General features: G+C 35.0%; 1 protein-coding gene across 4 annotated transcripts in view; it reads left to right on the top strand.

Annotated features, from left to right (window-relative positions):
• The window catches only part of IL1RAPL1 (interleukin 1 receptor accessory protein like 1), a 664,262-nt gene that overhangs the window by 246,886 nt on the left and 404,110 nt on the right, over positions 1-13,266 (top strand). Inside the window, exon 2 of one of the 4 annotated variants that reach the window (XM_064407419.1) lies at positions 11,249-11,290. The exons of the other annotated variants lie outside the window; for them this stretch is intronic. The gene's annotated coding sequence lies outside the window, so the exon portion shown is untranslated. The remainder of the gene's footprint in view (positions 1-11,248; positions 11,291-13,266) is intronic. 4 annotated transcript variants of the gene reach the window in all.

Below are 13,266 nucleotides of genomic sequence, written 5' to 3'. Positions count from 1 at the left end.
TTTTAGATGTTATGATATTAAACAATACCAGAATCTTAAATACAAGTATGACTATTTGTATCCATGTTATGACTTCTACAGGATTGTGTCAGGCAGAGATGTTGTGTTTTGCGAGTACCTAGTTAGACTCTAGGGAATCCTAAAGAAAAATATGCACCAAGAAGGAAAACATTGATGTGTAATAACTCCAGAATCTGAAAATCAAGACAGCAAAAAGGGAATTTTATATTCTCTCTTTCAAGCTTTCTTGCTTTCTTGCCCCAGCTGCAAGTTGAAGTCCTTCTCAGGACTGTGACACTTTGGCCTTTACAATTTGACCATATTAGCAATAAAGTGGTAAAGATGAAGGAAGAAATTTCTGGCACTGCCCTCAGTCCCAAAAGCTCTTGTGCAAAATGGGTAATGTATTAGTGGGTGCTTGCTGTGGATATTTTCTTTGGTTTGTGTTTCATGCAGAGCTTAGCTGGTATCTCCAGTATCATGACAAACTTACTATGCAACATATGGAATTTTTGTTGTATTCCTATTTGTTGTGCTTCTTTTCTTCAAATTTTATTTGTATATTTTGACAGTAAGCAGAATATCTATTGTGGACCATTTACCCATGGTCTTAAAGATCTGGACAATTAATGTTAGAAAATGAAATATTTTCTTCTAAACATAGACTCTATTTGTCTGGGAGGGGGTTTGGTTGACTGAATAGTCCTGAACATACCTGAACCATAAACTAAATATAATAGCAGTATATATCCCAAAAGTTCTAGAAAGAAGATTTAAGATTGTCTGAGGTCAATTAATTTCCTGTCTCTGCTAGAGCAATAAAAATATGAATAGCTAACTAAGTAAAAAAGTCTTTTTCAACTTTCAGAACATACAAAGACTTTCTTGCAAAAAGCCACAAAAGGAAACTTAATAGAAAAAAGTTAAGACTTCCTGTTACAGTAGTAAATTTGTGGAAAATTAATGCCTGGCTATTTAATATCAAAATATTGTGATGTTAATTCTATCAGATTTGTCTATAACTGCTTTATTATCACAAGTCACTAAAGCATTATGAAGCACATGTTCATGAAAAGAAATAACATTTCCCAAAACAAAGTTTTTTTTAAATGCAAGAATAAATTAAAGTGTTTTTAATAAGTAGCTCGGAAATACAATGTGATCTGGTAATATGTCCTTTAAAATATAAGATGATGAAAAAAGTTATCTGCAGGAGTGATAATTTGCCATGTTACAATATTTCTCAATGTCTAGAGAATGTTTCTGTGTTAAAATTAAGAAATACATAAATGTTAATATATTTTAGTATCATTAGAATTTCACCAATTTCTCCTTCAAAAGTTGGATTATTAGTGTTTGCTTTAATATAGTTAATCAACATAAATAGATATGGCAACACTTAGCTCAGCTAAGATGAAAACATTAGTATTGGGAAAAAAGATATTTTCAGATATACCTGTTATTTTGAGGATATTTTAACTAATTTTTTGAATGTTTGTAAAAAAGTTCTTTATCTTTCTCTTAAGACAGTTCATAGAATTCAAATGATTTATTAATTTATATAAATAAATGCAACATTTTTTATAATAAAGCATCCTGTTAGTGGCCTAGAACTTGCTTCTGCTTCCGCAGGCCCTTTTTAACACTATTCATAATCCTGAAGGGTCTTCCAGAAGGTCAAGTAATGCACTTTTCTGATTAGTTCTCATCTCATTATCATTAACTATCACTATCCTGTATGCAGGCTATGTGTATATCCATGATCTGTCCTGTGACTGGAGAGTGACAAAGTTCCATTTTCCTGTATCCCAGCAATATCAGTGCCTGTCCCCAGCAGGCTGACAGAGATGAGGGTGCATCATTTGAAGGACAAACCATAGATTGTTTGTTGTGTTTTTTGAGTGTGATGAGAATATAGGAGTTTATGTTTTTATTTGCAGATTTCTCTTTGTTGAAGGTGGGTTTTAAATTAAGCAATACCACATAGACCAGAGTGCAAAAAATAGTGACCATTTCCAACATGGAAATCCTATCCTGCTCTTTGAGTATCTGTTTCAAATGGAAAAATTTGCAGATCGAATTATGAAACTAAGGATTATAATTTTTTGACATGGGTTGCTCATACTCATTTCCCAGAAGTCTTTTACTATAAGTGCATACTTAAGTGATTGTCTCTTCTTTGGTACATTTTTGAGAGGTTTTGGGTAAGCTTCCCAGGTGTTGCTAAAATACACCATCACCTGCAGTTTCTTCTTTGTTTGTGCTAAGGTACCAAACTCTGCACATATTCTTTCACCTTCCACTACTACTAATAATAATAGAGTAATTTAGTGACTATTAAGGTTTAAAGGGCCGAATTATAGCATGGCAGACTACCAGTTATTTTCATATAGACAGTAGATACAGATGCATTCACCATGACTTTCATTCTGAGGCATAAGTTAAATTTTAGAAAGGAACCAATGTTGTAATCTAAATGCTGAAATTATGTTAGAAGTGAGAAATCAAAGAAATGGTGTCTAATCTTTTCCTTCATGACATGCTAATCAGTGACTTTTATTAGACACTTAACAGCAAATACTTACAAGTATTAAATATCAGAAATTCTTGTGCTAGAAACTGCTGTGCTGACAGAACAGAGATGGCTCCAACCTAACCTTCACATTTAATCAGTCCATTTCTCTGCTTAATAGTGCTTTTTCTCCTACTGTTAGCTTTGTGATGATGAAAAACACATTTTGGTTTTGTGTCAGTACTGGAAATAGGACTTGCAATCATAAAATCTTTTGCCACTCTGTGCTGTGCAAGTGATTGAACAAAAAATTCACTCTGTCAAGCAACAGTCAATAGCCATCGTGGCAGCTGATTTTGTGCTGATCAAGGCTTCTGGAGTGAAAGCTTGTATTGTCCTGGGAATGCTGATGTCCTCAACTGTCCAGCAAAGTTAGAGACGAATAGAGTTAAATGTAAGGTAAAATTTGTTATACAAAGATGTTTGTTTTATGATGAGAATATTTATATAACTTTACCTATTTATTAATGTAAATCATGAGGGGTATGGAATATAACAGTCAATGTTGAGGTATATCTGCTACATTCTGTATGGATGGGGGAAGAGGAAGGGATTACATTTTCTTAACCCTTTACCTTCTTACTTTACCATCGTTAAATCCCTTACACTGGGTTTCTAGACACAATTTTTTGACCTTAATCATTCACTAAGTTAGGGTATTATTGGTTTCTGGGAGTTACCTTGTGAGACAGCAATGCTCTGGTATTGGAAATGCTGTTGGTATAAGTTACTGCACAGTAAAACAACTGCTTTATTAACAGCTTCAAATATAAGCTATTTAATTCTAAGGGATAATTCCAGTTTTCAGCTGAAGAAAAACTTGTAAAATTATGTTAGGGAAGATGAGTTCTGGTATTATCAAACCTAGCACTGCTGAAATGCTTATCTTTTATTCTGTATTCATTTGAAATGTAAAGCCTCCAAATTGGCAAAGCAACATACAACCATTTAAAAAAATCTTTAGAGCTAGAAAATAAGCATTGGGTTTTTTCTTCTCTACTGTGTTGCTTTAAGCACTTTCACCTATCCAGCATAAACCAACTCAAAACCCATGGTAGCTGGCTATAACATCTAGTCTAGGATGTCCTTTGTGAGACTGTGTCCACCAGTCTGTGACCGATATTTCTTAGAGAAAAAGAGCTCAATTGATTTGGAAGGAGTTTCTACAGATCCATTTATGATGTGCAGCTTGAGCAGCCTCAGTGATAAGTTGGAACTGGTAAATAGAACTGGAAAGCTACAGGACACCTGGCAAAGAAACAATGGTCATTTCTTTTGCTGCTGCAAGCACTTAGATGTCATGTTTGGTTGTCGGGGCTGAGGAAAAAACATCATTCAATCTTTACTGAGGATAAAATTTAATACAGATTTCCTTGGAAAATGATCCTTAGCTGAATCAAAACCAGGAAGGGACAATCCAGGTAACTAAGCAGATGGAGTTCTCCGTTCTATTTTTGAAAGTAATCAAAACAGAACAGCAGTAATGGAGCCATTCTATAAATATAACCATGTTGAAAAAACAAACTTCTTTAGGATGGTTCTGGGTGTCTTCTTGCCTTGCTATTTATTTTGTACTTTTGTTTGTTGTTTACTTTTGGCAATGTTTCATGTATATAGCTACAGGGAAGAAAACTCCTGCTGTGGACTCTTCATATGTTCTTGCATATTCTCAGTGAGAACAGGGGAAGTAACTTTTTATAAATTTGCCCAGATTTACGCTTCCAGTTTCATTAAGACTGGGAAAAAAATAATAAACCAAACAAACCAAAACATTTCTGCTGTGGCACAGAAAATGGTTACAAGGAATCAGTACATTCAAGGACAAAATCAAGGCAAGGAGAACGTGTGAGAAATGTCACACAAGCCCTTCTGGATGTGCTCACCCACACACAGGTGGCAGAGGTCTGGGGCTGCAGTGTCGTTCTGGGGCTGGGCTGTGACAGGAGGGACATTTGAAGGGACTGGGTCACCACTGGTCCGCTCGTGCTCTGCTCCTGAATTAAGGACAAGAATTTAACAGGCTTTAGATTGAAATTAATTGAGGATGAACACTCTGAGGATGTAAGGGGAAGAGATGGAAAGAGGAGAGTAAGGAAGGAATCCTTACACTGAATTGTAGACCCTGCTTGGCTGGCTTTTTATGATCTACCTGGGTTTGTTCCTAGAGTTGGGTGTTCCTGATAGGAGTGGTGGGATAGAGCTGAGCTCAGACTAGTTGCCCATGCATATAATAAACATATTACATAATTGAATTATTGGAATGGAAATTTGTTTTGTTTAATGTAGAAATTCTACATTTCAGTTTAAACTATAAATTTTGAAAAACATAGTTATTTTACTTATATCTTGTTACATTCCAGTATGAACAAAATGGAATTCAAGTAATGTTCTTACCTTTTATTCTTTTTGTTTATCATAATTTTCTATATTTGTGTTTGGCTCAAAACTAAAGTCTTGATTGAAAACGTCATTTTAATGTATAATTTGCCACTTACGGATAAGTGTATGTTTTGCTCACCTAAATAGAAGTTGTGCTTCAGTATGCTTGAGAATGGCATCTTGAGAATGCCAAATGGTTTGTTTCCATAAAACTTTAAGTGAATTCATATTGCCAGGCATCATTATCATTTAACAGTGACTAAGACACTATATTTCTATTTTTATGTAAATGAAACAAGCAGCACTATCCTGCATATGTGGGGTTCTCTAGAGGTTCTCTAAGGATCATAATTTCACTGCCTATAATGAAAAGTTTGCATTGATGGCTTTTTAAATAGATATTGTTCCTTCTTCAAAGCATTAAGACAGTAAGGAACAGTATGTCTTACCTTACCATAAATAGGATAAGAGCACATTGAAATTGTGTCTTCAGACACTACCTCCAGAGTAATGTATTTGGAACTTTTGTAAGTTCCACAGTCATCTAAAAACATAAACCAGAGAAGCAAGAAGGAAAATTAGACATTTGTATAATATGATTATATCTATGTGTTTTTTCTATTTAAAAATGGGCACTTATTCCAAGAGAACAGTGGAAAAAGCTGGGGCCTCCAATGGAAAAGGGGAAAGTTCACAATAATTTTTTTGTTTGTCTTGAAGTCCAGTCATAAGAATAAGTATATTGCCTTTCATCCTACTTACTGATTATATTAAAACACTTAGAGACGTAAAAATAAGTGTGTATATTTTAAAATACGGGCCTAGAATATCAATCACAGATATGAGTATATAATAAAAAAGGAAAGCCATAAATCAGTTCTGTCGCATGTCTTGTCAGAATTTAGGACAAAATCTGTTGTAGGAAGCTGGAAGGCATTCACTGTTGTTATTTTGGAGCAGTAATATTTTGCCAGAAGGGAAAATGCTTTGCCTCAAATCAGTGTCAAATTTTGCAGCTGAATCCAAAACTTTCTTATGACTAAAGTTTTTGTTTTTCTCAGTTAGTTACTTGTTACTTACTCAAGTAACTACTCAGTTAGTTACTTGGAATTCAGTAAGAAATATCCAAAGGATACACATTCCTCATTAAAGTTCAGAATTTAATTTAATTCTTGAACCATATCACCCACTATCATGAAATTACCTAGTAGTTCCTAATATCCCATGAGCCAAGCAGAAAAGTACTAAGAATAATGATATTAAAGTTTTACAAAAAATTTTGTGTGTATATATCATATATATATATGTGATGTGTATATTAATGTTATATATATAAAAATATAAAAATATGCTATACATAAATACATATATATACAGAAACACAACATATATATTGTTAAATGTATAGGAACATATGAAAATGAGACATGGCTAAGGTGGAATTAAATGCAGTCCCTTAATAAGAAGCAAATAAAGCAAGGATGATGGTATAATAGTAGATGGCAAGATACAGGAAGCAACTGTGGAGAGATTGGGAAGACACTGTAACAGTTTGAATTTTCTGTTGGATTGTATGAAATTGGCAATATCAAGTCAAAAAACAGTTACATCTATTTCAGTACCTCAGTTTTGTTGCTTCTCTGTCTGTGGCAGACAGAGAAGCAACAAGGGGCAACCATCTTATTATATTTTTCAGGTGTACTCATATGCTCTATTAGTCAGCTATTACTGTCTTGACTCATTCCTGAAAGTTTTTTTCTCCCACAAATTAGGAGAAATGTTTTCAGCCTATGCAATCTGAGGCAATCATTTACTTGCATGGACAGAGTTCAACTATGAGGAATGTGATAGCATACCAAATTCCTGTTTTGGAATTCTAGTCTGATGATTTCAGTCCTTTGATTCCATTTCTGTTTTATGACAAGAACTAAACACTCATTCCTTATTCACCTTCTTCTTAGCATCCATGATTTCACAGACTTCTGTTGCATGCCTGGGCTTAAAGGTCAGATCTCATTCAGAAGCGTTTGTATCTCTCTGAAAATTCTTTCTGCCCTTCTCTCCTTTTCAAATCTTATTATCCTTTTGGGATATGCAGACAATAAGTATTTTATACTATCTTCATTTCTTTATCATTTTTATATGTTTTGATTTTATTTTTCACTCTTTAGCCTTTTTACTCTTTCCTCTTTAGATAATACTTTCATAGAACTTTTCATTATAATTGCAAATCTTTGACTAAGTAGTAAGGCTAAAAATTGATGTTATCTGACTGCCAGTGGTAACTCCTTTTCACTGTTTCCATGAAAAAAATCAAGATTGCTTTCTTGAGTGTGCACAATTTCAATGTGTTTAGTTTTGGTTTATCAATTGTATTAGCAGGTACTATCTTGTTATTCTTCACCTCTTGACACTTTTCCCAACACTCTGTTCATTTAATAGAAAAAATGTTCATTTGAGATTGGGACATGTGAAAATATTCAGTTTTAACTCTGACACAGACACATTTGTACCACTGAATATGGTATATATTATACCCCTTCCTAGAACACAGTCATTTATAAAATATTAATCCTCACCATTGGCTACCCTTATAGGTATAAAATTGTATAGTAAAATAGCTGAAGGATAGTAAGAAATTCCCCTTATTGTAAAGGAAATAGAAAGCAGATACAACCAATCTGGCAGCCCATCTAATCTAGTATTTTCTTTCTGGTGCTGTTGCAGATATCATGTTTTGAAGAGTGCTGTAGCAGACATATTTGCAACAACCCCTTTGGAGAGTGTATTTCTTTTTGTGTTTATCTGACTTTACAGCTTGAAACAAGAAGCTTCAATCCTTCATCCTTTAGGTAATTTCCATCTCTCTTCAGGGTAGAAGGTAATCTTTAGCTGACAAGGGCACAAAGCCACATTTTAGGGAGGCAGGTTGCTCCATCATTTTCCACAGGAGTACATTGCATCTTTCTCCGATGTTTGTGGCCCTGGCCCGTGTGAGAGGCAGAGTGCTGAGCTAATCACAGGTCTGCTCCAGCACAGCAGATCCTGTGAGACAACAGATGATCCACAATGAGGACAGAATTTCCTGTCAATAGTACATAATTCCATCTGAAAACACATAGTAATGCATGTCAAAAAAGCTAAGTGACTGTACTTGTAGGTCATTTTATAATTTATCTCTCTGTAAATATATGTGCTGGTATAAAATCCAGTATTATATATACTGGATTTTATAACCTTGATTCAAATTGTGCAAGTATTCATGACTTTTTTTTCCTGGAAGGAAAGGTTATAATTTTTTTAATTTTTCAAAAAGCTTTTTTTTATGACGTAAGCAATTTAAATAGTTTTTATAAATATTTTTGTTGTCTCTGTGGAATGGAGAAGACAACTCCAGCAGACTGGAATTGCAGACTGCTGTTATCTTTAATTTAAAAGTAAGGACTGATAAGTGAAAATAATAACTGTTCTTTGTCTACAAAATACTTTCAAAAACCAAAAAAAGATTGGGACAGCTCGATTTCCTGCTCCATGGTGAGTAAATCTCCATTCTGTGGCCAGTAAATCATTTGGCACTTTCTTGACAACTGAAAATGGGAACAAAAATATCTTTGTAACTCAAAGAGGTGGTGTGATGGACTAAAGCTACTAATCACACTAAGTCATTATCTGATTAAAGATCTGAGACCAGTGATAAGCCTAATCTAGCAGTCTTCTCAATCAAAATCCTCAACTGTCCCTTAGTTAAGCTGCTTCACAAAAAGAGACATTGATTCACCAGAAAAATCAAATATGTATTGATAGTACTCATATTTTTAGGGGCTCTATTTTGAATAAGATGTAGAGTGTTTGAAGTGTTCTTGAGTCATCTGTTTACTGTTATAATTGCTTTATAGTTTCCATTCTTTTACAGAGTTAAAACCATTAGGTCAGTTCTTGTAAATGTCTAGAAGCCATATATCAAGATACTCCTTCAGGAAATACTTTATATTTTGAGGATTGGCTAGCACACATTTTTCAAAGAGAATCTAGTTTGGAATTTAAGCCATATGATGATGATATGCTATTTTCCGTGGAATGTGTGTCAATTACAGGAATTGAGGGAAGATTTGAAGATTTTTTTTATATACATTTTTTCCCCTACACAATATAGAATAACACATCAAACGGACAAACTGAAAATTTTGCAGGAGGAAAAGGTGACTCACATGGATACCATCTAGTTTCATAAAGTTTCCAGTATGGCCAATGAATAAGAGGGAATATCATGTAGAATACAGTCTCAGCCTTAGATGGCAACATGTCTACGTTAAAAACAGCATGAGAAATTTAGGCTTATATTTTTAGGGATTTTTTTAAATGGATTCAGTCTATCAGTTCAGTTTGTCTTACTCTAGAAATAAATATAACTCATAATTTCCAAATCTGAATACCCTCCATTTGACTGAAAAAATTCAGGTAGCATGTAGCTGAAGAAGTTATTTTGTTCCTATTTCATTCAACAATTCAGATGTTTATTGTTCCATATATATATATTTCATAATACACTATTCCTTAACTCCAAAAAATATCTTCATGTGTCTTGTAGATTAATTTTTATATGATTATGAACGTTGAAAATAATTTAGAAGACATTTAAGGAAGGATGGAGCAGTCCAGTTCTGCACTGAATTTTTGAGACTATTGACCCCTTTTTAATGCAATGTGGACTCACAGAAATGATCAACCTTTTTTCAACAGAAAAAAGCATATTCAACTCAAATAAATTCTCACTGTCTTGCACCAAAATGTATCCTATCAGACTTACTCCATTCTTTTTAACCAACAGTGTGCACAGAATATAAAATATTATATAAACTCCTTTACAGGTGAAGACATACAACCAAATTTTGCTTTCACCTGCATGTGTTTAAGGACAAAATATGTGTGTGTATATGATATTTCTGTAAAAAAAGAGGTCCCTGATGCGATGTTTTTCATTGCATAAAGCAGAATAAGCAGCACAGCTTGACTAAGAAATACATGTCAGATAAAAAAGAAAAACACTGATGGGTAAGGAAATAAAAATTAAATTTTGTCATGCCTCTTCAGTCCTTTTTCAGAAGTCCTCACCAGAATTGTGGTGGCTCTTAGCAAGTATTGCATCAAAGCCCACAGTCAGAAGTGCAGGAATGTTTTTTCATGACAGTATGCTGTTAAAGACACAAACTGTAATTCATTATTTTCTAAATTTTCTGACCATCTAGCAAATATAATTTTTCAGTTTCATCCACAGTGAGACATTTTCAGCATTAGCACGTCAAATGCTTGTTTGTTCTGAAGTCAGTGCTCTTGTGACATAAATTTATTTCTCATCATCTAAATTTCTCAAAAAATTCAGTTCATAGGCCTGTGTAGAAAAATACTGAAATACTTTCTGTCTTTGATTGCCATTAGTGTAAGAAATTACTGGCTTTTAAACAGCTTTATTGACCTTTTATGCTCTGGATTAATTTCTCTCAACCTCTTCCACAGATATTTGTAGATTTGTTAATTTTGTATTTGCATGATAGTTATGGGAAACTATGCAGAATGCACACATCCTCCTAATTCTTCCTTCTTTTATCAGGGCATAACAAATTTTCAAAAATTGATGCTATTTTCTTCTTTTTATATTTGCTACTGGAACTCTTAATGTGCTTGGAGACTCTGAGAGGCTTCACATTATTGTACTCATCTCTTTTGGGGGTTCCTATATTTTTTGTACATATTTTAGTTCTTTTGCAAGGATTTTGTAGGAACTATGAGCTCTTCTCTTATGATTCTTCATGATCAATCATTGTGCTTTCCAGTTTCCATCTTGGATGAATATGTACTGCAATTACACACATTTGTGTGTGGATATACAAATGTGTGTTTGTATATGCACATGTATATATGCATATGCATAAATATGTATACACACTCATATGGGTATGCATAACATATATAGAGTATGCATATGTGGATATTCATACTGGCAAATTTAGGCATATAGGAGGCACACAGGCCCTAGCTGCCAGTGTCTATCTCTATAAAACTGTCACAAGACATGATTTTCCTTGGTGCTGTTTCTAAGGTCCCCAGGTCTTTATGACACTTTCAGAAGTCTAGTATACAGTAGTATCTGTGCATCACTGTGACAAAGCACTTGTTGTCTTCTGCAAATTGAAGTTCATTACATTAGTGCTGATGTTCTCTCAGCAGGTGGTCGATGTCAATTATTTTTTGCTTCTGTGTAATGAAAGCTGCTACATATTCATTTCAATTCTGTTACAGACCTCTGAAGTTCTGACAAGCTGTGAGCAGCTCTTCTATCAGGTAAACTTATGAACAGCTTCCTAATAGTTGGAATCATCTTGTCCTGACTAACCTGGATTTCTCACAACTTGTCTCTATGTTTGCCTCGTACACAGTTGAGGTTGTCCTTTTCCTTTCTCAATTTTTAGAGCTTGTTGCAGAATACAGGCATTCAAACCTCACTTGCTTCCTTGCAACAGCTGTTTCCAAGTGTTGGACAAGGTGATTTTATTTTAACAGGTGCATGCACAAGATAATTTACATTGATCTGAGACTTGGACTATGTCCACATGAGAAACTTACCTTGCCCTTGTCCAAGCCAGCACAAAGTCTCTAGACAGATCAAGCTGAGTTCTGTTCCTCTGGAAATAACAGCCTCAAGACAATGTGCCAGTATCAGTCACATGGACACAAAACAACCTAATACTGAATCTTGAATAAAGTGCTTCTTGACTATACACTATTCAGATAAAAACAAAACATAACAAAACAAAAAAAAACCCTAAACCAGAATATGGTATTACATTAAAAATCTCTTCCTAGTCTTCAAACTGCTGCAGTACTGAAATTTCCAGTTTCACTTCCAGGATTTTGCCATAACTTTTATATATTTTACACACACACACACACACACACACACACACACAAATATATATAACCCCTAAATCTGAATCTATAGGAACTTTTTAAAAAAAATTCTAGGTATTCAAAAAACTCTCTGAAACAATGGATCTTTTTCAAAGCCTTTGTTTATCTTATGACTCATTAGAGGGACAGTAACTCATTGGGCACTCATATTACTCTGGCAACTAAATCTGTTGAGAAACATCCAAGTTATGCTCATATAAATCTCCCTAACAGCCAACTAGAGCACTCCCTCTACTATGTGAACATACACTGCCAGGCATAAAGATGGTTGAAAAGTTTTACTTTGTGTCCCTCTAGGCAATAAGTCATCAGAATTCATTTTTATGACTGAAGACATAAAGTGTTTAGTGGCTGTGGAGCTGCCTCTGTTTACCAGAACTGGCTTTCCAGACTTGCACAATGCAGTGTGCAGTAGGCAGGTAGAAATTTGTTATCAGCAGTATAAAAACATCTGTCATGCTGTCAAGTTTAATGAGAGGGAGGCATGGAAGAAAAGACTGCAATCTAGAGATAAAATTAGATCTCTGGAAAAAAAGTTTGAGCCGTGTAACTTGTTTCAAACATTCAAACACGGAATGACCAACTCACTGGCTGGGGCAGGAAGGCACCTCTGGAGATCACCTTGTCCAAGCCTCTACTCAGAGCAGGGTCAGCAAGAGCAGTGTAGCCAGGAGTGTATCCAGCTGGGTTTTTGATTTCTCCAAGTATAGAGACTCCACAACTTCTCTAGACAAGCTTTCTGGGTGTGACCTTCTTCATCTCAAAGAAGATTTTACTTATGTTTGAATCTCACTTTGTACCCTTTGCCTGAGAAAATTAGTCTCCTTTATTCCCCCATGAAGGAGAATGATCCCTCTGAGCTTTCTCTTTTCCAGACTGACAAGTCACAGTTCTTTCAGCCTCTTCTTTTATGCCAGATGCTCCAGTCCTTGAGCCCCTTCATTGGACTCAGAGTTTACATCTCTCTCATACTAGGAACCCCAGTACTGGACCCAGCACTTCAGATTTGTCTTGTCAGAGAAAGAGGATCACTTCCCTTGAGCTTCTTTCAACACTTTGGCATAATGCAGCCCAGGGTACCTTTAGCCTTCTTGGCTGCAAAGGCAAACTGCAGACTCGTGTCCAGACTTTGTGTCCACCAGGACACCCAGGACATTCCCTGCAAACTGCTTTCCAGATGGGGCATACACTGGTACTTGGGTTATTCCTCTCCATGATCAGGACGTGGCTTTTACCATTGTTGATCTCCAAAACTTTTGGCCTGTTTCTCTAGCCTCTGGAGGTCTTCCTGAATATTAGGACACTACTCCATCTAATCTGGTGCATCAGCCACTCTTTCAAGTATTGTA

The sequence above is a fragment of the Passer domesticus genome, chromosome 2 (assembly GCF_036417665.1).
Source record: "Passer domesticus isolate bPasDom1 chromosome 2, bPasDom1.hap1, whole genome shotgun sequence".
In the NCBI taxonomy this organism is placed as follows: domain Eukaryota; kingdom Metazoa; phylum Chordata; class Aves; order Passeriformes; family Passeridae; genus Passer; species Passer domesticus.
The sequence above is the reverse complement of the archived record's forward strand: the minus strand, read 5'-3'. Positions and strand labels throughout refer to the sequence as shown.